General features: G+C 32.2%; 1 pseudogene; it reads right to left on the reverse strand.

The window, feature by feature from the left end:
* Positions 1-1,558: 1,558 nt before the first annotated feature.
* LOC149881421 (uncharacterized) lies at positions 1,559-2,844 on the reverse strand (annotated as a pseudogene).
* Positions 2,845-15,986: the final 13,142 nt, after the last annotated feature.

Raw genomic sequence — 15,986 nt, forward strand, 5'->3', positions numbered from 1 at the left:
ACATTCCAGCTATATACATTCCAGCTAAATATAAAGTAATGAAAGTATTATTATAATTTTGTTAACTTATAAGCCTGACTATATTTATATTTTATGAACTTAAAGTCTGATTGAATAGTTATGAATTCAAAACAAGTGTTGATATTTTTTGTTATATTATACCAGATGTTATACTTAATTAATAAAGAAAAATTTAAATATTATTGTGTATTCACGAAATTACCTAACCACTATCACGAAATTAAATATCATATCACAAAATTACCTAACTTTTCTCAATGACTTTTGAGCTTTTATAAAAACTTATCAAAGGACTTAAAATCCCAAAGCTGCATAGATTCTAGTAACTTTACTCTATGTACATCAAACAATTTAAGTAATTAAGTAAAATTACTGAAATTGACTTTGTAATTACACATCTAGTTAATTTATCACGAACATACCTTCCTTTACCCTATACATCCAACAAATCAGTGTGAAACAAGCTGGTGATGCTATGAATGGATAGTTAAACTTGTGTACCCATAAAAAATTGGCTGTTACAGATCCAACTAATTCTCAAGATGCAGCTACCAAATACTATGTTTACACGTCATAAAATAAAAGGGTTAGCATATCCTGCTGATTATCAAAATGTAAATCATAAATCCTAAGTAAATGGTATTTTTATGAAAAGAGTTGGTGATGTTATGATGAGAGTTAAATATTGGTATTATTTTGATGAAAATAACTTCAAATTCTTCTTATAGAGACAATGTGGCTGTAGCATTCTTGTATAGTAATGATTCTTTTAGGATTTATCCAATTGATTATCAGACTATAGGTAAACATTGGTTGTGCGTTGAAAAGGTCTAAGTGCAAAGCACATGTTTTAAAAGTGATGATATATTATTCAATACAAATATTACATCACAAATATAGCTCAGATTTTGCGCTGAAAGCGCCATTGTGCAAAACACTAATGACAAATTTCGGAACGAATTTACAATAATTCCATCATACTTTACCATGCTCAAATATACTAGTTCGACCACATTTAACACATGTCCATCGTAATATTTTATGTTCACATACACCTGCACCTTTACATTATTTACTAGTATTTTTAGCCCTACGGTGAATGCAAAAAATCCTTTTGTAGTTTTACCTTCACTTTAGCATAGTCTACACTGCAATTTTCTACCATGCTCAAATCTAAAGAGGTTTTTTGTTGATGTTATATGAATCAGTGTTTATTAAAAGGGCTGATTTGCTCAAAACCCGTGTTTGAAAAAACTAAAAAAAACTCTTTATATCTTTTAATATTAAATATACAGAATTTGTGTAATATATTTTTTAAGAATATATGCAGGAGTAACATCTTAGTACGCTTTGATGATTGCAATAACATTTCGTTTATTAATAATTAATTTGTGAAATTTCAAAAAATTGGATATTTCAGGAAGGAAAACAAATTAAAACTCCGTAAGAACTACAACTATTTAATTTAAAACAATGTTTTAACGTCCCAGAAACAAACATAATACATATATATAACTAAATTAGCTATCAGTAAGAATTAATCTAGTTCCCCCTCAAAGTCACTATCAGGGAGATTCTCACATTCATTAGTTGGCCAGGCGTACAACTCGTTATAAAACTCGTAGAATTCTTCAGGAATGAATTGCTTTAATTTGTTAAGGTTTTCCAACTTCGCTTCTTTCAGTGTAACTTTTCCACTTGGATGACCCAAACTATCCACCTATAGTACAGTACTCGTATATTTGGACATAAAAAAAGTACGAAAGGCCACACCATTAATATTGGTGAATGCCTCTATGTAGCCTTTTTTATCATTCTTATATACAAAATGAAGCAAGTTACTAATTGAAAAGTGATCTTTCTTTTCTTTTGGGGTAATTTTACCCTTGGTTTCTGAAGAAATGCAAGATTTTTTGTAATGTTTTTGGCTCCAAGCTTTAAAATCAAAAAATTCAGTTGTATCTTTAATTTTCTTTCACCGTAAACGTTTTTGATCTGGAGGTGTTAATAATAAGCTCGGTGAGTTGACGCATTTGATAAAGATGGTCATGTGTTTTTAAAACATTTGAAATTATACCAAAGTCCCTATCACAAGGGAGGAAACCATGCCCTCTCATTGGAAAGAACTGTTCGACTTTATCAAATCTACCGCTGTCAGTTAAGTATAAACAAAAATGTGATGAGGTTTTATTTTTATTTTATCCACCACAGTTGTCACAAAATAAAGGTAATGCAACGCTTTACAGAACGTTAGCAACTACTTTTGTGGAAATGAGATCAAATAATCATTTAAAAAAGTCGCAACTTCATCAGGCCCTTTTCTTCCTTGACCTTCATGGTATATATATATATATATATATATATATATATATATATATATATATATATATATATATATATATATATATATATATATGACTTTTTTCTTCTTTAGTGTTGTGTATAGAAAAACATTGACTGATAGCTGTCTCATGTAATAAAGTTGTTGGACAGGTATTTTTGGCAAGCTTATCATCTTCATATAATCAAATGCCAATGATTGAATGTGCTCCTCCTTTGAGCCATCTTCTGATGTTTCATGTTTTAAGGAATTGTAAATTTTTTTTTCCTGAGCTTATGAGCATATAAATTGGTCTGCCCTGCTCTTTAAGCTAGATCATTGAGATGTGGTGATTTCAATCTAAGATTTCATTTTTCGCACGTGCAACAAGTGTCCACTTGTGGGCGCCCAAACCGTAAGTTAAAATTTGTTTTAAAACGGTCCCAGTAAAAGGACTTGCTCACTTTTAAATCTGGATTTTTACCACAATAAAATTGCCACATTAAGTTTACATTTTAAACTTGTATTGTGGCAATATACTTTTTTCCCTGAATAATGTGATTCCTTGAGCGGAAATGATCTTATGTGATTACTAACGTATTTTTCAGAATGTTCATGACATTACTTCTGTCATGAACATTCTGAAAAAGACAATTAGTAATAGCTTTTCCTCTTTTATCTTTAGGGGTTATTCCAATAACCTTAAGATTCCTTAATCTCCGTAATAGTTTTTCACTAATACCTAAGACAGATAGAAGTGCACTGCAATGCGTATTTCTACGCGTATATTACCAAAAATCACATGATAGGAGAAGCTTTTAGGCTGCTTCGGTTTTTCAAGATTCTTTTGATGTGGCACTCTTCTTTTAACTTTAGTGACATCAATCAATCCTGGATTATAAAAATCTTGTTTGTCTTTGTTTTTTATATCATAAAACTTGGAAAAGAAATCCACACAGTTAGCCTCTCCTAAGTTTTCCAAACACTTTTTATTGCAACATAAAAAAGAAATCAGAAAAATTAATATACAATTAATACAAGCTAGAAAACGATTTTATTAAAATACACTGCATCATTTATAACCTTAAACAAAGAACAACATTGCCACCAAATCATATTAAGAGTATTTGACTTTTTTATGCTTCCACCTATATTATACTCTCAAGAGCTATACAGATCAAGGCTTACTGTAACAAGATTTAACTACTCAGTGTATGTTAACTATCTGAAAAAAAAATCACAATAAAACTTAGGCATATCAAACTACTATTCAAGAAAGGTTTAATATGTAAAACATGTAAATTATTTACTTTAAAGTCATTTTACTCATCATACCTGTATAAAACAGGTATACCCATATCTTAGTAGAATAGCTGGTTTAGACTTAGGGTTCGATTTTAGGGTTAAAATATTTTGAAGTATGCTATTCTATAAATTTTAGACATATAAACATGTAATATATTTAAATTATTTTAAACTTATGCTTTCATTAAATTTGATTAATGCTTCAAAATCTTACAGAATAGTATTTTTTATAATTTTAGTATAGTTTCATGTAAACATTAAATTTATGATAAGTTTGAAATGATTTAAATATAATATATATAAATGTATATATAGTGTATATATATATAGTGTGTGTGTGTATATATATATATATATATATATATATATATATATATATGTATTACATTGGATGTTTGAAACTTACCTCCAAGTAAACTTAGGGTACTTTGGTGGAACTTCATTTCCTTTATGATTTATGTATGACTGTCCCATTAAACGTGTTTGGTTTTTTTGTTATGTTTGTAATTACAAGGATAACTTTCTTTCCTCTTTCTAGGACTTGGAATTACAAGATCCATGAAAATTTTTATAATAACAATAAAATAAAAGGTACTGTTTACATTTTCCGTGTATTGCACCTAAAAATACGATTCAGCTTGAGAGTGATTTTTTTATAAAAGGCGTATTTGAAGCAAGTTTGCCTTTTTAAAAAAATATCAAAAACTTTCAGGCGGCTTTATTTGTGTAAGAAGATAAAATTTAAATACAATTTTAACATAAACTGATGAAGCTATTATAGAAGGATACAAAACACACAAAAAATAAATTTAAAAAAAAATGTCAAACGAGCCGTTTTAAAAAACACTGATTTATATAAGGAGTGTATGTTCTTCATTTCTTTCTAATCTAACATGAGTTGTTCGATTTATAACAAAAATTGTTTAAATGATGTATTTCAAAATCTCTCTGTAAGTAAAATGCTTAAAAGTTTACCACTTGTCGATGGTTACTTAAAGGACATCATTATAAAATGCATTCACAATATAGAAATTTGATAATTCTTTTGCAATAATTAAGCCCACGACGTCACACGGATTAAACAGTAAAACTGTATCCGTGTGTTTAGGATTGGTCACATAGAGGAAATTTGATAGTTCTGCTTTGATCACAAATAAATGCTATTCACATTTTTATAACTAGTGACAATTATTTGACTTCACATTTTTATAATAATTGAAGTATAAGTCAGTTATTGAGTCATTCTACTGCATGCCTATATAAATTTGACGATCGAATTTTTACAGAGCTCAAAAATTGCATATTTTTTCGATGCCCTACTTATGGTGCATGATTTGATTATTTAAGCATGAAACTGTTTTTCCATTTAAATTTAAATCACTTTTTAAAGTCTTGATTATCTCAGTTCAGTAGCATTTAAAATAACTGAACCCATTTTAAAATAACTAAACCCATTTCTAATTTTTTTTTACTTCACCTGAAATGTTTTTTCAACAAATGTAGTAAACCTATGGTACTTAGAAAGCTGGTCTAAAATCCTTTTAGTTTTATAAATTTTGCGAATTATTGCTCACTTTTCTCTTGGTATGCTACTTATTTGCAATAAATGCATCATTTATGCACAATGGTCTTAGAATCTACCAATAATTAGTGCAATAAAAATAATTTACAAGAGTGATATTATAAAATTGGCAGTTAAAGGTAAAACATTTTAAATATAATTTTAAAAAACTTAATAGATATGTTATAGAGATTAATGGAGAAAAAGTTGTTGAAATAAGTTTAATACCTTTTTTAAATTGCTTTCAAATACAAATTTTTTCCTTTATTGATTTATTTACAATAGTTGTAATGGTTTTTGCTTGTGTTGAAAACAATAAATAGATCTTAAACTTTGTAAAAAGTAGCTTTCGGAAAAAAAGTAGCACAAAAATAACAATCTTCAGATAAGAATAGCTTACAAGGTTGATATTGAAGTATCAATTTTTCCTTTTCTAAATACATGAAGCAAATCGTCAAATGGTGGGATATATTGATAAATTTTCGCCATGTAATTTTTCAGTTTGTTTCAATTTAGCTATCTATATTTTATTCAATTTGTTTCAATTTAACTTTCTATCATTTTAGATTTATTATCTAGTTCTTATAAGGGCATTAAATAGTGCTTGTTCTCTCTAAACTTGATTTTCCTATTTTAATACTTTTTAAATTAAATAAAATATTAAGTTGAAATGCAATTTTGTAAAATAGGACCATTGACAAATCATCATTTTTTATTTTCGAATTGATTCTTAAATACAGATTGCAAGTCATAATTTTTAAATTTTATGCAGAGAAAAGTGTTTCATTTGCTGATACCTGATGCTTAACTTCTCTATCAGACAGCTTGAAAAGTACATATAGTATGATTTTAAGTTTTAAAAGAAATATTGTTTAGGTTTGAATTACATAAAAGACGAAGGTACGTTTGAATGGATTGATGGCTCCAAGCTAAAGTTTTCTAATTGGTATACTTTGGAACCAAATAACCAAGGTGGTATCGAACACTGTGCTGCTATCTTTTTTGGTGACAAATGGAACGACGAGAATTGTAATAGTGAATTATCATATATTTGCGAAACCAAAATAGGTATATGATTACTTACCTGATAGATTCATACTATTGCCAGTTTTAACAGAATTGAAATATTTCAATTCTTTATGTGCAGTCTGAATATCCATTTAGCTGAGCCGTTCATTATGAGCTAAAAAGACTGCGAGGTTTTATGCTGTTATTAAACACAACTATTAAAATCTTTATTAATAGCTTTAGTGTTATTTTTTATTGAAAAGTTTAAAAAATATTTAAAGTTGGAGTTGCGTGTTAAAATGTAACTAATGATGATAAAAATCCTTGAATAAATAGTTAAAAATGATGGTTACCAAAAAATCAGCAAAAACTCATCTTAGTAACAACTTTGAAATCATGGGTAATTAAAATCATGCAATATATGCAAAAGTCTGAAAACGATCTCCTACTTCAAGTGATGCAGTTAGCTTTTAAAAATGCTATTTTAAAGGAAAAACGTAAAACATATTAGGATTTTGAAACAGCTTTTTCTAAAATTACATTTTAAATAACTTTTTCTCAAACTCTTATATTTTACCTAACCAACTTCTAGAAGGTATCTCTTTTAAAGCATCTCTTTTGAAGCATCTCTTAAATGTTAAAATAGATACAGAACTGTAGTCAAATTGCGTGGAAGAACTTATGTTTAGCGGATTTGATTAAAATAGTTTCCTTGAAAAGTTGTTAAAGTAATTTGAGCGGGTTTTTTAATGAGAGTATTTGAGGTGAATTGTAAAGTGTAAATTGAAGGCGAAATTTTTGTAAAGAAGAGTTTCTAATGAGTAAAAAGATTTATAATTTCAACGTTGTGTTCTGTGCGAGAAAGCTATAAACTAACCTGACAAAATGGAGTCATTTTTGAAATTTTCGGATGTCTTAGAAAGATGCAATGGTACGCCCAATGCCGCAAGTTGGTTGCAGCGAACCAAAGTGATTGCAAAGATGCAAGACTTTGAGTTGACAGTGCTCTTTCCTGCCATGTTGTAAAGTGATGCTTAAGCAGTCTACGACAGCTAGGGAGTTGAAGTCACGAAAAATGCAATTAAAATTGATGATAACTTGTTGCAAGCCCTTACATTAGATATGAGTTGTTTACAAAGCGGAAAATGAGAGATGAGGAACGAATTATAACTTTTTTGGCAGAACTGAAACGCTTGGCGTCTCTAGCAAGATCACCAGACGAGGCAATAGGGCTTCCGTTTGTTGTCGGATTGTCGCAAGCATTATCTTCAAGACATAGGGCTACGAAAGAGATGATTGACGTGATACTGCCAAAAGTAAGAGCCGCTTTTAATTGTAAGAGTGCAAATAAGTTGAATATAATCGCTGCCAACACACCGCCGGAAAGTTCTGAGAAAGACGTCACCCGAGTCTATTGTATGCTATAACTATCGAGGGTTAAATCACATCGCAAGGAACTACGCAGCCCCTAAAATTGAATGTCTGATGTTTCAAACGCGGAGAGATGGGACACGCAATGGGCAAAATGCACAAAGCAGAGGAGAAAGAGGAGTAAAGAGAGATGTATGCGCTAGCTCGCTCTCAAATGCCTGTGGATTAAGCGCACATTTTCTATAGCTGGTATCGAACGACCGATTGGAGCGTTCGACTGATGTAAAGAGGTTACAACTTTCGAGTTCGAAGTTCAAAAATGTGTTGGAGCGGCAACAGTCTCCCTTGAAGTTGGCAGTGTCTGCATGCGTGATCAGCCTTTTGTGGCGAGTTTCGACTCTTTGGAGCTGATCTGATTCTTGGAATAGCTCAATATACTTGCTAGTAGAGCTGACCGTTCTTCCATCAGGTAAAGCAAGTTTTGGGGCTGTGTGTGCGATGGTAAAAACTGTAGTGAAAATACAAAGTGAAATAAAGACCTGTGACTAAAAAGCAGTGTTTGATGTAGTGGTCTGAACAGTTAAGTGGATATAGAAAAACGATGATAATCTCGAGTTCTCTACGAATACAGTACTAACTACGCGGTTCCGGAAGACATTAAGCAGGAGTATGAGAACCAATTACGGGAATGGATTAAGCAAAGGATGGTTAATGAAGTATGATAATCATACAATGGGACCGCCAAAGGGCCAGTTACCTCTATAGGGAGTGTTTCAACGCAAGAAAAACAAAGTTCCACCGGTGTTAGACTGAAGAGAAACTAATGGGTTCTTCATCGAGGCATTCATGAGAGATTCGGACATCCGTGCTGAGAAGTTGAGGCAGTTAAGATGAATGGGTAACAAACCAGCAGTTATCGACTTGTGCAAAGCATATCTCGCAAACGGTATTATTTTACGCAAATTGGTTTTGGACTTAATGTGGTACCAATTATCATAAAATCCCCAGTGAGCCCTATCGTTGAACAAGATGACAAAGTGAAAAAAGAGGTATTTAAAAAATTAAAGGATTGATGGTAGTGGGATATGAGTGCTCGAAATGGCTGTGAAGAAGGTTGGCGTAAACTTAATGTGGTCGAGAGGCTATTGGTTGGAAAAAGTTGTGCGGAAATCATCGAGGAGGACGGTTTTCTCCGTTTGTGGGGAGTTCGTCATTCACAGCAATGCTGCGCGTTGTCTGCAACATTATTAGATTGAAGGTGGTTTCTCTGACAAATGGGTAGGATGATAAGATTCATTATATGGGGGTGAGGTCTGTGGTGGAAGAAGTGTTAAAGAGGGTGGGAGAAAATAACCCTGGTCGTAGAGAAAAGGAAGTGCGTAGTGATTAGAGTAAAGTATGGGTTTATGCTAGCTCTTCAGCAACTGGAGCTCTTCATCAACTAGGAGGAGTCACACTGCAGACTCAGCATGTCTGCGTAAAGGCAGATCTGAAGTTTGCATAAATAAAGATAAGGTGGACATCGTCTCGCGCGGTGTTAACATGATTTTGGCATGAAAGCTCAACAAGCTCTTGTTGTTCATAGACTCCGTAACGGTTTCGCACTTGATTTCTGATGATTTAACCAGGATGTCTAGGCTGAGGTCAAAAGCGTCACCGGAACTGCATATACGTCAAAAAGTGAACTTGTTCTGGGAGTCAGTTGACAACTATATTTGAGATCAACTTTCATCTGATATCGTCGAAAAAAAATTTAGCCGACTCATTAACTATAATACCCGGACAGTGGGTGAGAATGTTAAAACTTAACAATCTTGTGAATCGTGCCGAAAATGCGTTGGAAGATGGAGAATCAATTTCGCTAATACACAAGCGGACTGGACATTTTGGAGTCAAATGAACTTTGCACTTTGTCTGGAAGAAGATCCCGAGTGCATCAAAGGATGATGTGCAAAAAGCAATTCGGAAGTGCTAACCATGGCAATCAATAGATCCAGCACCCTTTGCAAAGACGCTCGGAAGGTGACAAATTAACAAAAATTGGAAAAGATAAGGCATGGGTATCACTCATTACAGAGGGAAAAGTTATATGAGCTTTAATGACTGTGGGCTTTCAAGATTCTCACTGTGGCGTCATCTGCCACACTTGCAGGGAAGCATCGGTGTTATTCGACACTTCCAGCCCATATTATGCGAAAGAGGAGCACCAGAAAAAATATTGACAGACAATGACACTGCATTTAGAGAAGAAGAGACAAGATGACTTCTTGAAACCCGTTGGGTGCGTTTTAAGCTTAGAGCCTTTCACTTTCTATTGGGGAATGGTATCATTAAGAGAAACCACCAAGCTGTCATGAGAGTGATAAAGCAATCAAATATTTCCATATCGAAGGCTATCTATTGGTACAAGGTCTCAATTAACAAAGGGGATGTGAGCCCAATGGATATTGCACAATTATACCGAAAGGGTCAAAAGGAGTTGAAGGAAAGACTGAGTTTTCAATGAACGTACTTGAAAACTCACGAATTAGTTAGAATGTGAGGCTGAAGCCACCCAAAGGCACGTTGTTTGACAAAATGGCGTCCAGGGAACGTTACTAAGGAAGAATCGGAGTAAGTGGTTGAGATAAACGAGATGCCGCGCTAAGTATATCACATAATAACAAGTGTTGAATTAGAGGTTTATAAAATCGATGCAAGTTGTGGTGAAAAAATGAAAACTGCACTGGCAATCGAGGATGCGAATCATTTGGAGCAACAGCAGATTCACCAAGAAAAACATATCAGCTATTGTTTATCCAGACTGTTGTGTGCCTCTCATGAAATTCTCATATTTACAGAATTGTTTAATTCTAAAAGTTTTAAAAAATTGTTTAAAAGATTTAAAGACGAAAATGCTGAAAAAATACATCGCTTTCTATATTTACTGAAAATGATGATTTTTTTGCATCATTTTTTATATTGGATTTGACATGTCAATGTGCCCAAGACCTTCATTCTGGGTTTTTGTGAATTTCAATGGTTGGAAGTGGGTTCTATAATAAATTTACAGTCTATGTTAAATGTAAGTGAAATTACAGCTTACCTTTTACAATCATTGCAGTTTTGGTGCTGTCAACGTCTTGAGTTGAAGAAACTCCTTAGTCAAACCATGAAAAAAAGTATATTAGAAAAATTCACTTTTTCACTAGAAAATTCACTCATTCACTAGAAAAATTCACAAAAATTTGAAAAATTCACTTGACAAGTCATTACAGCATTTGTTGGAACAAAAATAATGGAATGAATAATGAACTCTTTAAGAAACTTCAATATGAATCAATATATGCAAGTGATAAATCCAAGTATATTTAGACTGACTGATGACTGGCTGAAAATAAGAGGGTTACAAAGTTGAGATTGGGATGTAAATATTTACAACAAGATCTTGAAAAACCTGGTTGAAGTTAATAAAGTGGGAGCATCTCAGTTCCTCAAATTTGATGAAATTCATTGTGTAAATTCAAAATAGTTAAGGTTTCTTGTTTTAAGAAAAATGTTGAGTTAGAATATAAGCTAGCATTATCCTAACTACCCAAGACCTTGCACAGTATTTAGGGAAAAAACTTTCAGTGAATTAAAAGTTGCTCATTTTGCTGTGTTATATTTAGCTTACGTATTAGATTCAATTATGTAGAAGTGTATACTCAACATGGAGAATGACTGCTATCCTCTGTATTTAATATAAAAAGAAAAAGTGTTTAATTAACTATGACAAAAAAATACCAGGAAGGTTATTATATGTCGTGTCAAAACTGTTAATTTTACAGCTACAAATCGTTTTTTAAAACATCGCAATTATGTTGTTTTATAATATCTTAAAAGCTTTAAATGACGAAAACAGTTTTTATTTTAGATTATAATATGCCATAAAGTCCATTCAAAACATAAGAGAAGGCATGTGAAAAAGTCAGTTATTGTACTTACAAAGAAACTTTTTCAAACCATCCTAAAAAAGCTGCTAAAAAATAGTTCAGAAAAAAGCAAGTGGTTTTAATTGAAGAAGAGTTTAATTATATATACTGTTTTTCAAACCTTAGCACACAAACCAGATTTTAAAATTATTTTTTAAATACCTATGGCATTCATATTATATTCTTATTGAAGAATATAATATGAATGCCAATGGTAATTAAAAAAATATTCAGGGTAGCTTCCGTTTTGTTATGCATAACAAAACGGAAGCTTCCCTGCTTTTGTTCACAAAGCAATATAACTCCCATTTTTTATTTATTTGAATTTAACTTTTATTTTGAAGTATTTCTTTTATAAATAGCATAACTTTTCAAAATAACAAAACTTTAATTTTCAAGTTTCTTTTTACAGAAATTTTTTCTTACAACAAAAGTAAGAAAATTGGAGATATTTTTATTAAATGAGAATGTAATTGTGAATTGGGAAGCAATACAAAATGGCAATTGTACTTTTGCTCATAATGTTGAAGGGGTGGATGTTTATCAGAATGTTGTTCGTAAAGTTTGCATAGAAAATGGAACAAACGGTCGTCTTTCATCGTTGAAAAATGAAAGTGCAATAGTTGCTGTTAGAGTCTATCTGACAAGTTCATGTACAAAACATCAACAGTTATGTTTTGTACAAGGAGAAGAAAGTGAAAACTTAACTGTGGTATTTACAGAACCAAAGTCTGATGCAATAACAGGTTATCTTCTTACAATTTTCAAGTGTTTAGATACCTTTTTAAGTATTTGCATAATCATTGTTTTTATAATTTGATTTCTGACCTTGGATTAAAATGAAACTTTGATAATAAATTAAACTTATAAACTTTAAATGTAGCCATTTCTATAATCAACTGCAAAATGGTTAATAAATAAACCCCATGCTTAGTTCAGAAGTTCAAAGCCCCAAATTTCAGAAACATTCTGAAATTCTGGGACTTTGTGTCAACATACAGTGCTTCCAGAAAGTATTAGCGCACTCGTAATTTTATTATTAAAGGCAACTTCAAATCAATATAAATTGTCAAATAATTTTAATTTTGAAATAGTTTATTTTTTAAATGAAAGGTGAAACCAATTGAATTAATTGTAATGTTAAATATTGTCAACCTGCTTGTTTTTTTTATGAGTTAATTAGAAGTTTAATGAATATTAGGAAAAATGCCTGAAGTTAAGCGTGCAAAAGTATTAGCGCTCTCATTTAAAATGTATTAGCACACTCGTTTATTTCCTTTGAGAAAAACTTTTTTGGTTAATTTTTCTTAAAAATTGCAACAACAAAAATATGGGTTTAAGGAGCATATCAATTGCCACAAAGTGGCAAGTTGTTGTCCTGAACAAAAGTGGTCTCAGCAATCCAAAAATCGGACTTCAACTTGAAATCAGTGAATGCAGCGTTGGAAGAACACTCAAAAACTATAATAAGTTTGGAACAGTCAAAGACAAAAGCCGTTCTGGTCGTCCCAAAAAAATGTCATAAAGAGATGAAAATAAAGCAATTATGCTCGCTAGACACAACCCAAACATGAGCATGGCCAAAATCGCCTCAAAACTGAATACAGCGTTAGGTGCACATCAAGTTAGCCGATCAACAATTAGCAAGCTTATGAAGAAAAAACATCTCTATTCAAACCTTGCAACAAAGAAGCAACTATCAAGTATCAAAGACGGTCTCAAGCGGAGAAAGTGGTGCAAAGAGAGAGCTGCATGGACTGTAGAGCAATGGAGAAAAGTAATTTTTTCGGACGAGTCAAACTTTAAACTTAATTATTGCAAGAGAAGCATAATCCTCGTTTTATCATGTCAAGAAATCAAGGAGGAGGAGGTTTATTTGGCATTAGGGGCTGCATTGCTGGATCTAGCAATAGACTGGGGCATCTTTAACTAATTGTTTTAATCAACACCAATATAGAGAGATATTAGAAGATTATATAAAGCCATCAATGTAGGTATTCAAGGCTAACTCCACCTTGTAATTTCGACAAGATAACAAATTAGTAATTCTGCTATATTTTATGATTAAGTTAAAAAATAATTATCAATCAGCCTTTTATTGTTTTTGAACTAAATTCAATTGAAGTTCACTTCGGTAAAAAGAATATGAGTGCGGTAATACTTTCCGGAAGCACTGTATATATATACATATATATATATACATATATATATATATATATATATATATATATATATATATATATATATATATATATATATATATATATATGTTTATGTACATACATACATACATACATACATACATACATACATACATACATACATACATACATACATACATACATACATACATACATACATACATACATACATACATACATACATACATACATACATACATACATACATTCCCACAACGTTCCACAACGTTCACAGTTCCCACAACGTTCCCACTTCTTTATGTAAATAAAACAGTTTGATCATATTTTTATATAAAAATTAACTGTTTTTATTAATAGCTAAACAAGATCGAAAGTGGCAGATGTGGCAATTTTAAGAATGCAGGAGATAAAAGTTAAATCTAATAAAAATAAAATACTTCGCTCATGCTTAGTTTGGTTTTAAATTATCTTCAGTTAATTAACAACATCATGATTTTCCCCATTTTAAATGATTATTTAGATGTTAGCTTAAACAAAATTGAAAATTGTAATTCTGGAAAGTTCTAGAATATTTAATGACGTTAAGGATTTAATAGTTTTAGTTGTTTTTACCATTAAGAATATTAAATTTGTAAAAAGAGAGTTTAAGTTAGGAGAGACAATCATTGCTTTTTAATGATTTGTTGATTGCGAGAAAAAACTAAAAGCTAACCGGATCATGGAACCAAGTATGAGATTATTTGATATGTTTGAAACGCATGAAGGCACTTCGGATGCGGCTGTCTAGATTTAAAAAACAGAAGTGATTTCTGAAATTCAGAACTTAAAGCTTGAACTACTTTTTCCGATTTTTCTCAGAGAAGCTGCTTATGTAGTGTACGATACTTTAACTTCGGAAGATAAAAAAGATGTAGTAGAAGTCGAGCCTCTGTTATCAGAGGCGTTTTCTGTACACGTTTACACTGCTTATGAACTGTTTACAAAACGAAAATTATGTGACGGAGAAAAAGCCGACGTGTTTTTGGTTGATTTAAGACGATTAGCCTATCTTCCTAAATTACCAGAGGAGTCTGTGTGATTTGAGTTTGTTGTGGGTTTACCAGAAGTCTTATCATCAAGATTTCGAGCCGTAATGGACCCGATTAATATAATGTTACCCAGAGTGAGAGCTGCTTTGAACTTTGCAAATGTGATTAACAGTGATGCTGTTGGCGCTGTATCTAGAAGCCATGCTACAAAAACTGCGTGAGTGTGTTACAGCTGTAAAGATTTTAACCACATTGCAAAAAACTGTTTGCTTGCGAAAAACTTGTCTCCAAAGACCGTTAGATCTTTTAAATGTGGGGAGAAAGGAAACATTGCATCGAAATGCTGGAAGCTGCAGTGAAACGATTGCAGGAGCGAGGAATCTGCGCTATCTCGCTCCTGAACAACGGTGGAATAAGCGCATTATCTGTTATTCGTTTGAAAGTTAAAAGTACGGTTGCGACAGCTTTATTAGACAGGGTATTCGAAGACGATTTTGAATTTAAACTTCCTGCCCAAAAGTCAATGTAGGTACTCACACTCTCAAAAGGTAGTAATGTTTGAAGGAAAGGTTCATCAGTGCACTGAGTCAGCGGTCGTGATTCTTGAGGTTGATGGCATTAAAGCACGTGATGAGGTTATTTTAGTGGATTTCCAACCGTTTAGAGTTGATATGATGCTCGGAATGAGTTCCATTAAATTACTAGGAGGAGTATCCATTTCTCCTTTGGGAAAAGCGAAGTTTGGATTGAGTTACAGTGGAGCATCGGCTTCGAGGAAGGATTAAGTTAGAAAATCGAAATTAAAAAGAAAGCTCATGAAGCAATTTTTAATGCTGTTGAATGGAGAGTCAAATGGAAATGGAGAGATGGAGAACGCCCCAACCAATTGTATAATAAAGTAACACAAAACGGAGTTTCAACATACGCTTGAGCAGGCTATGAAAACGAACTACAGGATTGGATTGATCGGAAATGGCTGTTAGAGTATGACGAAATGAATTGGGGCCAACCAAAGGGGCAGATTTCCTTAACAGCTGTCATTCAGAGAAACAAAGACAACAAAGTCCGACCTGTTCTGGACTGGAGAGAAGCTAACGATTTAATTGAGGCATACACGAGAGATGCAGATGTGTGTGTCGAAAAACTTAGAGAATGGAAAAAGATGGGTAACAAACTAGCAATCATTGATTTACGCAAGGCTTATCTTCAACTAAAAACTGAAAAATCTCTTTGGGTGTTCCAAATAGTGGTGTTTCG

This window comes from Hydra viridissima, unplaced genomic scaffold, assembly GCF_058129835.1.
Source record: "Hydra viridissima isolate aposymbiotic clone 2 unplaced genomic scaffold, HvirCarnegie_v1 scaffold_12, whole genome shotgun sequence".
In the NCBI taxonomy this organism is placed as follows: Eukaryota; Metazoa; Cnidaria; class Hydrozoa; order Anthoathecata; family Hydridae; genus Hydra; species Hydra viridissima.